Here is a 12,810-nt window from a genome sequence, read left to right as displayed (position 1 = left end):
CCTGGATATAAAATTGCAGTGATAAGAGTTCTGAAGTGCTCCAAGGACATTCAAAGGGGAACCTGGACCCCAGTCTAGGAAAGATTACCTGGGAGGCCCCAGTTGAGCCAAGACCTAGATGAAAAGACGGTACCTCAGGGAAAAGGGACTGGTACTGGCAGGGCCAAGGCTGGCTATGGACCTTTCCTTTCAGAAGGCACAAGACATTCCTCACACTCTCCAGTGGCCTGGAGACAAGGCCTCTTGTTCACCCTAGAGCTGGAAGCTAAGACTTATTCTCCATAAAACACCTAATAAATGGAGCATCCAAGGCTCAGCCCTCCATCCTGCCCCTGCTGCAATTCTGCATGGGGTTAACATGCCACAGTAGAAACAGCTGCTGTTCATTCGTTGTCTTATGGTTAGAAAAGTAATACTATGCCATTATAGAAAAACACTTGGCCAGAAAGGTTCATATCACCTGGTATCCAGAGAAGACCACTTAAAAATGTGTTTCTTCAGAGACTTTTTTCTAGGGATGGATAGAGATACTTTTAAAAACCAAGCTCACATTTTATGGAAAGAAATATTCTATCTATCTTTAACTATTAACAATATTCATGTTAATATTCCAGATATTAGACATCATAATTTAACTCTTTATGTTTTTCTTGTTGGGCCTGTAGGATGATTTTAACTGGTCACTATTTTGAATGATGCAGGTATAGCATATAAATGGAATTGCATTTCCTAAGGATAATATCTGGAGGTGGGAGTACTGGGTTCCCCCACGCTGGGCTCTCCTTTTTGCCTCTCCCTATCAGCCATGCACAGGTGAGTCTTTGCCTGTGGAGGTAAAGGGTGCTCTCTCCTGATGCCTCCACTCTCCAACATCAGACTCCACTCCTGCAAACCCATTTGGAAGGTCCTGACATAAGACCAAGAAGTTCTGCCTGCAGCACTGGCCCAATATCAATGTCACCAGAGCAGGTGAAAGCCGAACCCTTGTCCTGGGGACTCTGAACAGTTAGGCTATCGATGCCTTTCTGGCCAGTCCAGGCAATTCAATGATCATATTTCAGGTCCACGGGGTATTCCTTAAATTGAGGTGAACCTATGCGTGATCTTGAAATTCATAGTTTTTAGGTGAGACTATCCATTTTTAATTTAGTTCCTAGCTCTTCCTTTGCCTACACATTACTCTTCCCTCCTCACCCTGGAGTGGCACTGTGTTAGCGCCAGAAGGTGATCAGCAAGAAGTTTTACCTTGAGAAAGGACATGATCGCATTAGATTCTTGGCGACCTAGGTAAAGAAATGATGAGGGAGGAAACCAAGATGGCGGCATAGGTTAACGCTGGAGTTTGCTGCCTCGAACAACCACTTCAAAAATACAACTAAAAGACGGAACGGACATCATCCAGAACCACAGGAAGGCTGGCTGAGTGGAAGTTCTACAACTAGGAGGAACCGAGAATCAGAGGAGGCGCAGTGCTGAAGTAAAATACTAAGGTGCGGAGTGCCGCGCGGTGCGGGCTGGTGGCTGAGGGCGCGGTTGTCTGTTTCAATCCGGAGGGAGCCTCAGACTCAGAGCTCCAGATCCGGGCGAGTCTCTAGGGACCCAGACTCAAATGGGAGAAGCAGGACTGTCTGGCTACGGTCCCTCCGAGGTTTGCAGCTGTTGCTGGGACAGAGAGGCAGAGCCCCTGGGGACTGACTGAGAGCAGCCATAACTGCTCCCTCCTCCGCCCTGTTGATCCCGTGGGACCCGCCCCGCCCAAGCCCTGCACAGAGGCATTTGCCGGATAGCCTCAGGCAAAGGCTAGATTAGCACCTCCCTAGAGGACACAAGTTCTTCCACTGCAAACACAGCTGATTATCACAGCCAGTCGGCCTGGAGGTCAAATCCCTCTAGTATTAACTATAACAATCAAGGCTTAACTACAACAAGACTGCGCACAAAGACCACTAGGGGGTGTACCAAGAAAGCGTAAAAAATGCGGAGACAAAGAAACAGGACAAAACTATCAAGGGAGGATATTGAGTTCAGAACCACACTTTTGAGGTCTCTCAAGAGGCTTCTAGAGTCTGTCGATAAACTTGATGAGTTGTACAGGAAATCTAATGAGACCCTCAATGGTGTGATAAAGGACCATCTAGAAAGTAAGCATACACTGACTGAAATAAAGAATATTATACAGACTCCCAACAGCAAACCAGAGGAGCGCAAGAATCAAGTCAAAGATTTGAAATGCGAAGAAGCGAGAAACACCCAACCGGAAAAGCAAAATGAAAAAAGAACCCAAAAATACGAAGATAGTGTAAGGAGCCTCTGGGACAGCTTCAAACGTACCAACATCAGAATTATAGGGGTACCAGAAGATGAGAGACAGCAAGATATTGAAAACCTATTTGAAGAAATAATGACAGAAAACTTCCCCCACCTGGTGAAAGAAATAGACTTACAGGTCCAGGAAGCGCAGAGAACTCCAAACAAAGGGAATCCAAAGAGGACCACACCAAGACACATCATCATTAAAATGCCAAGAGCAAAAGACAAAGAGAGAATCTTAAAAGCAGCAAGAGAAAGAAACTCAGTTACCTACAAGGGAATACCCATACGACTGTCAGCTGATTTCTCAACAGAAACTTTGCAGGCCAGAAGGGAGTGGCAAGAAATATTCAAAGTGATGAATACCAAGAACCTACAACCAAGATTACTTTATCCAGCAAAGCTATCATTCAGAATTGAAGGTCAGACAAAGAGCTTCACAGATAAGGAAAAGCTAAAGGAGTTCATCACCACCAAACCAGTATTATATGAAATGCTGAAAGGTATCCTTTAAGAAGAGGAAGAAGAAGAAAAAGGTAACGATACAAATTATGAACAACAAATATGCATCTATCAACAAGTGAATCTAAGAATCAAGTGAATAAATAACCTGATGTACAGAATGAACTGGTGATTATAATAGAATCAGGGACATAGAAAGGGAATGGACTGACTATTCTTGGGGAGAAAAGGGGTGTGGGAGATGCGGGAAGAGACTGGACAAAAATCGTGCACCTATGGATGAGGACAGTGGGTGGGGAGTGAGGGCGGAGGGTGGGGTGGGAACTGGAAGGAGGGGAGTTATGGGGGGGAAAAAGAGGAACAAATGTAATAATCGGAACAATAAAGATTTAATAAAAAAAAAAGAAATGATGAAAGAGATGGATAAATTTTATTGCATCCCTCCCATAACATCCTCTTAACTTTATTTCAAAAGTCTGGCACTGGTATACAGAGACATGAATCACTGGTTGCAAACTGGTGTAAACTTTGCTTTATTACCTTTCCTGTGCAAAGATCATGAGAATTTGACTGTGTCATAAAGGTTTAGAGATTTTTTTAAATATGTGTAGATTTTATAATTTCAGTAAGTTTGAAAATCCACTAACCAACCAAGTTAATCTGTGAAAATATTGTTCCTATATTCATCTGCCTTATCTCTCTGCTTAGACTTCCCGGTCACCTTAGGGCTAATGACACCATTTCATCCTTTTTTTAAAAATCTCACCTGCTCACAAGCATAAGTTGAGTACTCTGCACACAACAGGTGCCCCTCATCCCCTCAAAACATTTGCAGTACAAACGGGGAGATCCACTTTCTGGGCTCAGACACCTTACACTTTTCTCAAGGAGCTTATGAGCTTTGACTAGAAATGGGAAAATGTGTACTCCCTTCACCTACCACTGGCTCCATAGAGACTTACCCACAGATTCCTTATTTCTAAGGCAGGATGGGAGCAGGAAACGGAAGGCAAATGGTCTGAGGCCCTCAGTGAGATTTGGCATCTCCAAATCCACCAACAATGATCATCCAACATGATTTCTAACATAAGGCATCCAGAAATACAGCAGAACTTAAATTCATCGGTGTGAAGACTTGCTTAATTTCTCACTTAATGCTAAATGTAAAAAAACCTCCAAGCCCTGCCACTAATATATCTCTGTGCCCTCACCCAGGCTTTTGTCTCAGAGCCATGTAAATATCACCTGTGCAGTGAATAATCACACTAGTTGCAAGTTAGGTATGAAACATCAAAACAGGAAACCCCATCCCTTGCAGTGGTCAGCAAACTGCGGCTAGGCAAACCGTGGCTCACAAGCCACATGTGGCTCTTTGGCCCCTTGAGTGTGGCTCTTCCACAAAATATGGCTCTTTCACAAAATACTGACTTCTGCGCATGGGCCATGAAGTTTCAATCGCACTGTACGTGTGCGCCCGCACGTGGTATTTTATGGAAGATCCACACTCCAGGGGCCAAAGAACCACATGTGGCTCACAAGCTGCGGTTTGCCGACCACGGCCTTAGCGAAAGGGAAACTCAGATTCAGTGTAAAAATTCTAAGTCCCCACTGCTTCTGTGTTTCTGTACAACCTAAAGAGGTATTTTTCACAAGTCCATTAATTCTACGAACATTTATTGAGCATCTCTGGGCCAATCAATTAAATGCTGATTGGTTGAGATACCAACATTATTGAAACAAGTTCCTGCCTGGCCACGGTGGCTCAGTGGTTGAGCATTGACCTAAGAGCCAGGTCACAGCTCAATTCTGGTTAAGGCACATGCCCAGGTTGCTGGCTTGATCCCCAGAGGGCGCGTGCATGAGGCAACCAAACAGTGATTCTCTCCCATCATTGATGTTTCTATCTCTCTCTCCCTCTCCCTAGCTCTCTGAAATAAGTAAAAAGTTCCTGCCTTTAAGGATCTCATCATCTGTCCAGTGATAGAGCTAAAGGCATAAATAAGTAATGATAATGCAATATGACAAGAGAAACGATGAGAGGAGTGAAACTCCCGGGCTGTTATGAGCACAGTCTAAGAGCATGTGCCAATGCTTACAGGAGGGGATATTTGGGGTGCATCTTCTACAACAAAGAAGGACAGTGTGGGGCAGCTTGGGGAGCACAATCCAGGCAGAAAAAGGACATGAGCAATGGTGTGGGAAAGCAGAGAATGGTGTGTGTGGGTAGAATAGAAAATTCAAGATCGGAGCAGTGCAAGATGAGGCTGGACAGGTGGGCAGGAGCCAGATCATGCGGAACTTTGTAGGCTAAGCTAAGGAATGTAGACAACATCCCACAGGCAATGGCAGGTTGTGATGGTTTTAAGCAAGGGGCTGGCATGGTTGTCCTTGAATCTCAGGAAGATCACTGTGGGGGCTGCTTGACAGGATGGTTTTCAGCTGACTGGTGCTAACACCAGTTACAAAGTTGTAACAGGAGCCCACGTAAGAGATAATTTGAGCCCAATTCCTGGCCAGTCTTATTTCTCTTTTAAATAAGATCCTTGCCTTTCGTCATAAAAGCACTTATCATTCACCTAATTACGAGGCCCATACAGTTTCATATTGACCCAAATTCTGCTAAAGAAAATTTTCACACATTACAAGACCATAGGTGTCTCTGAACTAGGCTAATCTACAAAGGTTGCAGCAGTAGAGTTTTCCTACCAGCCTCTTGAGCCTGGTCATGGCCAAGCAAAGGATGTGACAGCTCCTGTCTGGATCTATGAGCTTCCAAGTGAGTGTAATTCAGCACTGGAGCCAAAGCCGATGACATGCATTAGTTATTACTGTAAGACAGCAATTCGGTGATAAAATACAATATTGTCACTTTCAATATGTACTAAAAGTGATTTACTGGAGCTCATGGAGAACAACTTAGACGACTATCTGATTACAATACATGGGATAAATCACCCTCATTTGAGGGTTAAATTAACCCATCTGACAATTCCAGATCAATTTGACTGTTAAAATCACGGTCCCCACTCCCCTTCTCCAATTCATACTGAGTTTTTCCTGGTTCAGATTGGGGAACAATCAAAACAGTAGCTAGACTCTCTCATTATCCTTTCATGCCAATTTCCCATCTTCGGTGCAGGATCCAACTGCAGCCCAGGTCTTCTGTGAAGTCATCTGTAAAAACACTAACCCACTCCACAGGGTATCAGCCTTTGTGGGAAGTATCCGGAGCCCAAATGCCTCCCTCTGTCAGGACAGCAAGATCTAGAATGAATACTTTCATGAGAGATGGTTTCCAAACATGGCTGCTATGATGGTTAATTTCATGAGTTAAATTGACAGGGCTCAGGGGTGCCTAGATAACTGGTGAAACATTACTTCTGGATGTGTCTATGAGGGTGATTTTGGAAGAGATTAGCATCTGATTCAGCAGATTGAATAAAGAGAATCACCCTCACCACTGTGGGTGGGCACCATCCAATCCACAGAAGGCATGTGTACAACAATAAGATGGTGGAAGAGCCCATTCATTCTTTTTGCTGAAGCTAAGACATCCACCTTTTTCCCTCAAACATTAGTTCTAGGTCTTTCAGAATGAGATTGAGACTTACGCCACCAGCCCCATCCCACCCAACCCTCAGTTCTCAGGGCTTCAGACTCAGACTGAGCTCCATCGCCATCTTTCCTCATTCTCCAGCTTGCAAATGGCAGACTGTGGACTTCTAAGCTTTCATAATTGTCAAAACACTTTTTGGCAGCCATTTTGCCCATTTAAACAGGCAGAAAGTGAATAGAAAACTTTTCCAGGTGCACAGATCACATGTATCAGTTCCAAGTCCAAAGGTCAAGCAAAGCAAAGAAAATGAGACACTTCCTTCAGAGTTAGATAACCACAGTAGGCTACTCTGCTGACTTCCCAACCTCACCACCACTCTGAAGGGTAGTCAACAGAGGAACTTATTTCCAAGTGAAACAACAGGGGATGCAATCAATTAAAGAGAAGGCCAGGATTCTTTTTCTGATTATTCAGGAAGAGAGCTCTTATACCAATGCCACCCTCCCACATCCCAACCCCAGACAGAAGCAAGCGGAGCAGGTCTTAGAGCTGCTGCATCGATCCTGTGATCATGAGGCGAGGAGAGAAGTATACTAAGTTGAAAGATAAGAACTTAAAACCTCACTACATGACATGAGACTCTGTGTCAGACTGTCCCTCAATCCAGAATAACCCCCAGACTTCCTCCTGTTGGAGCCCACTAAAATCCCTTTTGGCTTAAAGCATTTTGGGTTTGGGTTTTGAGTCACTTATAACAAAAACAGTCCTGATAGTGTGTCATCAGTATGAGAGGCCTCAGGGTCACAATGTGTAATGGAAATAGAAGCTGAGATCTAGCTTCCTGACAATCTCCCACCCTCTGTGTCATTGTGTTAACTGCTGCCTTGAAACTTCTGGACCAGATCTGACCCTGGGAAAACCAAGTGTGTCCTCTGCCTCCTCAGGCTCTGCCTCCTTGCCCATCTCAGGTGTCAAATGTTTGGATGCAAAGTTCATACCAAGATGTTAGGAATGTTTTCCCTTCACAAGAATAGCCAAACTATAGAAAAGGGGGAGGATGAAGCTCAATTCAAAAAAAGCAAGGGCCATTTAGGGAGAGAGTGTGCCCAGAACCAGCGGAGATGTTCAGGTGTGTGTCCTGCTCCCCAACTCTGCCTGTTTTCTCTCTGCACTCACAGTGCCTTGTACATATTAGCTCTGTGACATTAGACAAGGTATGGAATGACCCAGTGCCCCAGTTTCCTGACCTGTAAAATAGGGATAAGAGTCTCACAGAGTTATTGTGGCAATGCAGTGACTCCAGCATATAGAGCACATAAAACAATACCTGGCACAGAGTCAGCACTATCTATATTAGCTCCTGTGCTCATTCTTCTTAGGATGGACATTACCATTCAGAATGTTCACTCCTGTTTGGTTGAAGATATGACTTAGTTTTCTTTGTATTTATAGCAACCAACCCAGCACCTGGGTCCAGAAGTATTTCTTGAATGAATGACCTTTGGCAGGGATGCTTTAAAGAGATTTATGTATGTATATTTCACCCCTGGTATTATGAATGGGTCTCCAATGATGAAATTTCAAGTCTTGAAATAGAGCATTGTGGGAGATATTCTTAGGCAAGTCATCCATCCTCACTTTGATAGTTCCTATTAATAGCTGAGAAACAAGCAAGTTGGGTGGGACAGCCACTCAGAAACAGCTCTCAACCTGAGATGGAATCCCCATCCCACTCCACCAGAAACCTCCACCCTCATCCTGACTTAAGACTTTGGCTGGACATGTTTCTCCATTCCTACAACATGCAGAGATAAGAACTACCGGGCATTCTCTCCCCTTCCTGCCATGAGAACTGTTAGTCAGGAGAATTTTCTGAGCAGATATTGGCCTTGCAGCATCCTAAAGCCCACTCCTCAGAGGCACTTAGAGCAGCGGTCGCCAACCGGTGGTCCGTGGACCACTGCTGGTCCATGAGGTCCGAAAGGTTGGTGACCGCTGACTTAGAGACTAGACTTGTTCTTTGGTCCCTAGGCTGCCATCAACCCAGTAGAGAGTTGTGAGCTGTCAGCAAGGTGTTTTCAGAGGGAAAGAACCTTGAGCAAAGATACTAACTATAAGGAAAATTTGTTGCAAAGCAAAGGAGGGGAGGAAGGCAATTCAGGGGAAAAAGAGATTCACCACCAAATAAAAAGGCATTTTTATGTGCTAAGTTTCTCTTGCATGTGGACTCACTGGTACCATCCCGTGTTAACAATTTCTTCCATTATCTTCTTGTTCTGACATATGCCTGGGAGATGAGAAGTGTAAACAGGTAATTCAATTGGGTAAGTAAATCGCCTCTCCTCCCTGCCAAGCTGCTAAGCGGGCACTCCTAGCATGGCACAGGCTTAGGTCGGGTTTCCCAGAGGCTGGCTAAGTGAGGATGGCAAAATGTAATCTCAGAGGAGTGGGGAAGGGCATAGCATCTCCCTCGTGATGTGGAAAGACTTGGGGAGATCTTCCCTGTGGAAACGAGTACCTTGGTTGACAGGTACTTGTTAAACATCTCCATAAAATGGAAATTGGTGACATCAGACATATGGTAAGTTGAAGGCAAAAAGACCTAATTCTTTCCAATAAATATTCCTAGAAATTCCAACCCATGCCTATCACAAGCAGGCGAGATTTGAGAACACAGAGCCTAAACGTCTCACTAAATTTCACCTGTCTCATATCTCATTCCTCATTCCTTCAACAACCATCTGTTAAGTATCTCTTTATGCCACGCACACTGGAGCAGCAGTTAGGAGGGATGAGGCAGCACTGGAACGTTGGGGATGAACAGCATGGCGGGGTTTAAGAGGGACCTGAATATAAAATCGATTGGACTTTGTTGAGTGATGGGATGCAGAAAGGCAGCATGAAGAGGCTGAGCAGTAGAAAACAGAGGAAAATAAATAGAATCTAGGATTATTCTCAAGTGTACCTGGGTGTGGTGTGGCATCACAGAGGGATGCAGCACTGGTGAGGAAAGCTCAAAGGATGCTTGCACCATGGGTCTCAGAGTCTATGCTCAGGACTCCCAATGCCCCTCAAATCCTGGCTGTAATGCTATCAACTGGCAAGAAGCTTCTGCAGCCCTTTGCTCCTGCTAACTCCATTTGACTCAAACACAGCCAGCAAGGACCTTCCAATGCATAACTCCGGTTTCTGTGCTAGAACAACAAAGCCCGAATGTAAAACAATTCTATCTGAGAAAGGAAGAGAAGAAACTCTCTGCTGGGGGCTGATTAGCAGTCTGGTATGCTCTTGCCTACTTTCTTTTTTGATATTCACAAACCTGGAAGTAATTTGTACCCCCTTTTCACAAATAAAACTGGGGCTCCGAAATTAAAGTAACTTGTAAAAAGAAGTCAAAGGAGGAACAGAAGGTTCAAGGCTGAGACTCAACTCATGTCTCCTGATTCCTCCTAGGACAGTATTCTTTCTCATGAAAGATTGCTCCAGGATGCTTCTCAGAAAGAAAAACCATGCAAGCTCTATGTTTGGTGGGCCAATCACAGAGCTTACTAATCATGACCTCAGCATGTGCTCCTAGATGCATAAGACCCTTGAACAAACCTAGACATTGGTCAGTAGAGGGTTAATAAAATGACAAATGTTGTATCTTCTTAGGACCATTCGACTGGCTTCCAATCCCTGAGACCATTTCTCTGTATCCTTGTACCCTGCTTTATCCCTGAGCAGCTGCTAACCTTTAATACCCAAGTTATATTGGAGAGGATGGTCATCCATGGGCCATTAAGAGGCAGGCTTTGTGCAGCCTCAGAGCAGAGACAGGGAATCTAGGAAGCAACCTGAGGAAGGACCAACACTAACATGACCCCACTCCATGGCTGTATTCATTTCTCCCTCCTTATTCTAGACCCACCTGGGGTCCAGAGAAGAGATATCAAGCTGCAGCACTGTGGTCCTAGGGTCAGAGGTGCTGGTAAGAAGACATAGCTGTTGTCCAGACAGTATGGTTCAGTGGATTGATCATCATCCTATGCACCAGGAGGTCACTGGTTTGATTCCCTACCAGGGCACATGCCCAGGTTGTGGGCTCAATCCCCAGTAGGAGGCGTATAAGAGGCAGTCGATTTATGTTTCTCTTATTGAAGTTTCTATCTCTCTCTCCCTCTACCGTCCTCTCTAAAAATCAATTAAAAAAATTTTTTTAAAGAGGAAGACATAGCTAGCAAAAGCAGAGTTGCATGGCTGGCATCATAACTCCTGACCCAGAACCACCACCACCACTCCACCCCACCCCCAAGTTGTCACCGTTGCTCACGCTGAATTTCTGCTCCTCTTGTCCTTCTAAATCCTCTGTGAAGGGATGCTGGTGGGCTGCCAAGCATCTATTCCCCCTTCTCCCAGCCTGATTTTCCTTCGGGGAACTTTCTCTGCTAGTTTCTCCCATGCACTCTGGGTGAGGGTGCTGAATGGCCTGTTAAATCCTGTCTTCTTCCAGCCACAATTGGGTCTAATAAAAAAAAAGTGAGCTTAGGAACCATGTAGGGACTGGAAACTCCTGCAGTCATCCCACTGCTGGGGGAGGACCTACAGCTGCTGGGGGGAGGGTCCCAGCAAAGGGCAGACCCTGAGGATAAAACCAATACAGCAGGAGTTGAGAACAGAGAAAAAATCCAGACCTTGGTGATATTACCTGATATTTTCAATGACATGAGCCAATAATCCCTCATTGTTAAAGCCAGTTTGGCTTGGGTTTCTTTTTCATCTGTTCATCCTCCAAGGCCTTCCTTAATTTCCACTCCCCGAAGGGCCTTCCCTAACCAATCTTTCCTGCTCTTAACTTGTCTCATAAAAGAGTCTTTCCTGAACATGCCTTTCCTTACAATGTGTAATGTTCTTGGAACAAGCACATACTGCAAAGTAAACAGAGTTTCAATCATGATTCAGCTGCTCACTAGCTGTGCAATCTTAGGCAAGGTGCTTAAAACATGAGTCTCAGTTTCTTCTTTCGTGAAATGGAATAAAACTCTTTCCCCTCCCAAGAGAAACAAATGAGACAACAGGACAGCCCCTGCTTTGTGAACAGCAGAGCGCCCTTCTTGGAAAGGGACCCCTGAGTTTGACTCCCAAGTACGCCAAGAACTCGATGCCCTACACATCGTGACATTAAGTCAATAATTTTGTGCATGGTGAGTGAATGACTGTGTCCCTCCCCCAGCTCCAGGTCAGAGCCCAGGAATATTAGCTGAGCCAAGTCAACCCAGCATGTAAAGCATCTGCCCACAATGCACTTGGCTCCCAGCCAGGCTCTCAGCCCTGGCGGCTACAGGAATTCATCAGCATACCCCAGACCCCCCTCCAACTCAGCACCAACTCTAAAGGCAATTCAAGCTGCAGGCAGCCTGTGTCGTTATTATGTAAACTGCGGCCAGTGACAAACACACTGAGCCGAGGAGGAAGTGATCAGCAATAACAGAATATTTTAGTAGCCCAGAAAATAATGGAATATTTTATTAAGCAGGATGGGAAGAGAGGCCATACTCTTCCTGTCTCAGTGTCAAGCAGGGGGAGAGCGAGTAAGCAAAGCCCCATGTAGCTGTCAAAGAGCAGCCCAGCCTAAAGAACAGAGAAGGCCCACCCAACTATTTGCTTTATCACATCCTGAGGGCAAAATGTTCAATGAGTCCTCCATGTATCACTCAGTCCCCAGTGATTGCACCTGCCCTTTGCTAGCTCTACCCCACAGGACTCCCAGAGAGCAGGGCCAAAGCCTCTGACTGCTTCCCTGCATGTTCACAGTATCAGATATGAGGTTGGTAGAAGAGGAGGTTGAAAGAAAGTTTACATTAAAAATTGCAGTTACTCTTACATGTCAGTTTATCTGTAGGCCAAGTCACTGTAAAACTATAGAAATCAACCTTTGGATGAAGGCTTATCTTTCTTCATTTTTATCTCTGACGATGCTAATTTGCATTAAGACTGTCTTATAAGCTGCCTGAAATTCTTCTGGAGCAAGGTGTTTAATAAGAGAGAGAGAGAGAGAGAGAGAGAGAGAGAGAGAGAGAGAGAGAGGAAGAGAGATATAGAGAGAGAGAGAGAGAGAGAGAGAGAGAGAGAGAGAGAAGTACATCTGGGATACACAGACAGGTTCTGTGTATGCCTGTCAGATGATTCCACTTGAGGATATTTACTATTCAAAAAAACTCATCTCTTTATAAATTACCCATCAATGAGTATTAGCCTCTCTTACTATTCAAAAAAACTCATCTCTTTATAAATTACCCATCAATGAGTATTAGCCTCTCTTGGTACTCCATCTGGTCCTTACATGCAGGACCCAGCATATCAATCTGAGCTCACCCCAAAAGTACACATTTTTAGTACTAATATTCAATCAACATGCATCTATTGAGTATCTACTCTGATCCACACACTGAACTGAATGAGGCACAGTCCTTCATTTTCTCAAGCCTATCTAATTATTATCT

The 12,810-nt window shown here is 44.7% G+C and overlaps 1 protein-coding gene across 2 annotated transcripts in view; it reads right to left on the bottom strand.

The window, feature by feature from the left end:
* The window catches only part of NRXN3 (neurexin 3), a 1,457,090-nt gene that overhangs the window by 1,297,808 nt on the left and 146,472 nt on the right, over positions 1-12,810 (bottom strand). The window lies entirely within an intron of this gene.

The sequence above is a fragment of the Myotis lucifugus genome, unplaced genomic scaffold, assembly GCF_000147115.1.
Source record: "Myotis lucifugus unplaced genomic scaffold, Myoluc2.0 scaffold_34, whole genome shotgun sequence".
In the NCBI taxonomy this organism is placed as follows: Eukaryota; Metazoa; Chordata; class Mammalia; order Chiroptera; family Vespertilionidae; genus Myotis; species Myotis lucifugus.
This window is presented reverse-complemented; position numbering and strand designations above follow the sequence as displayed.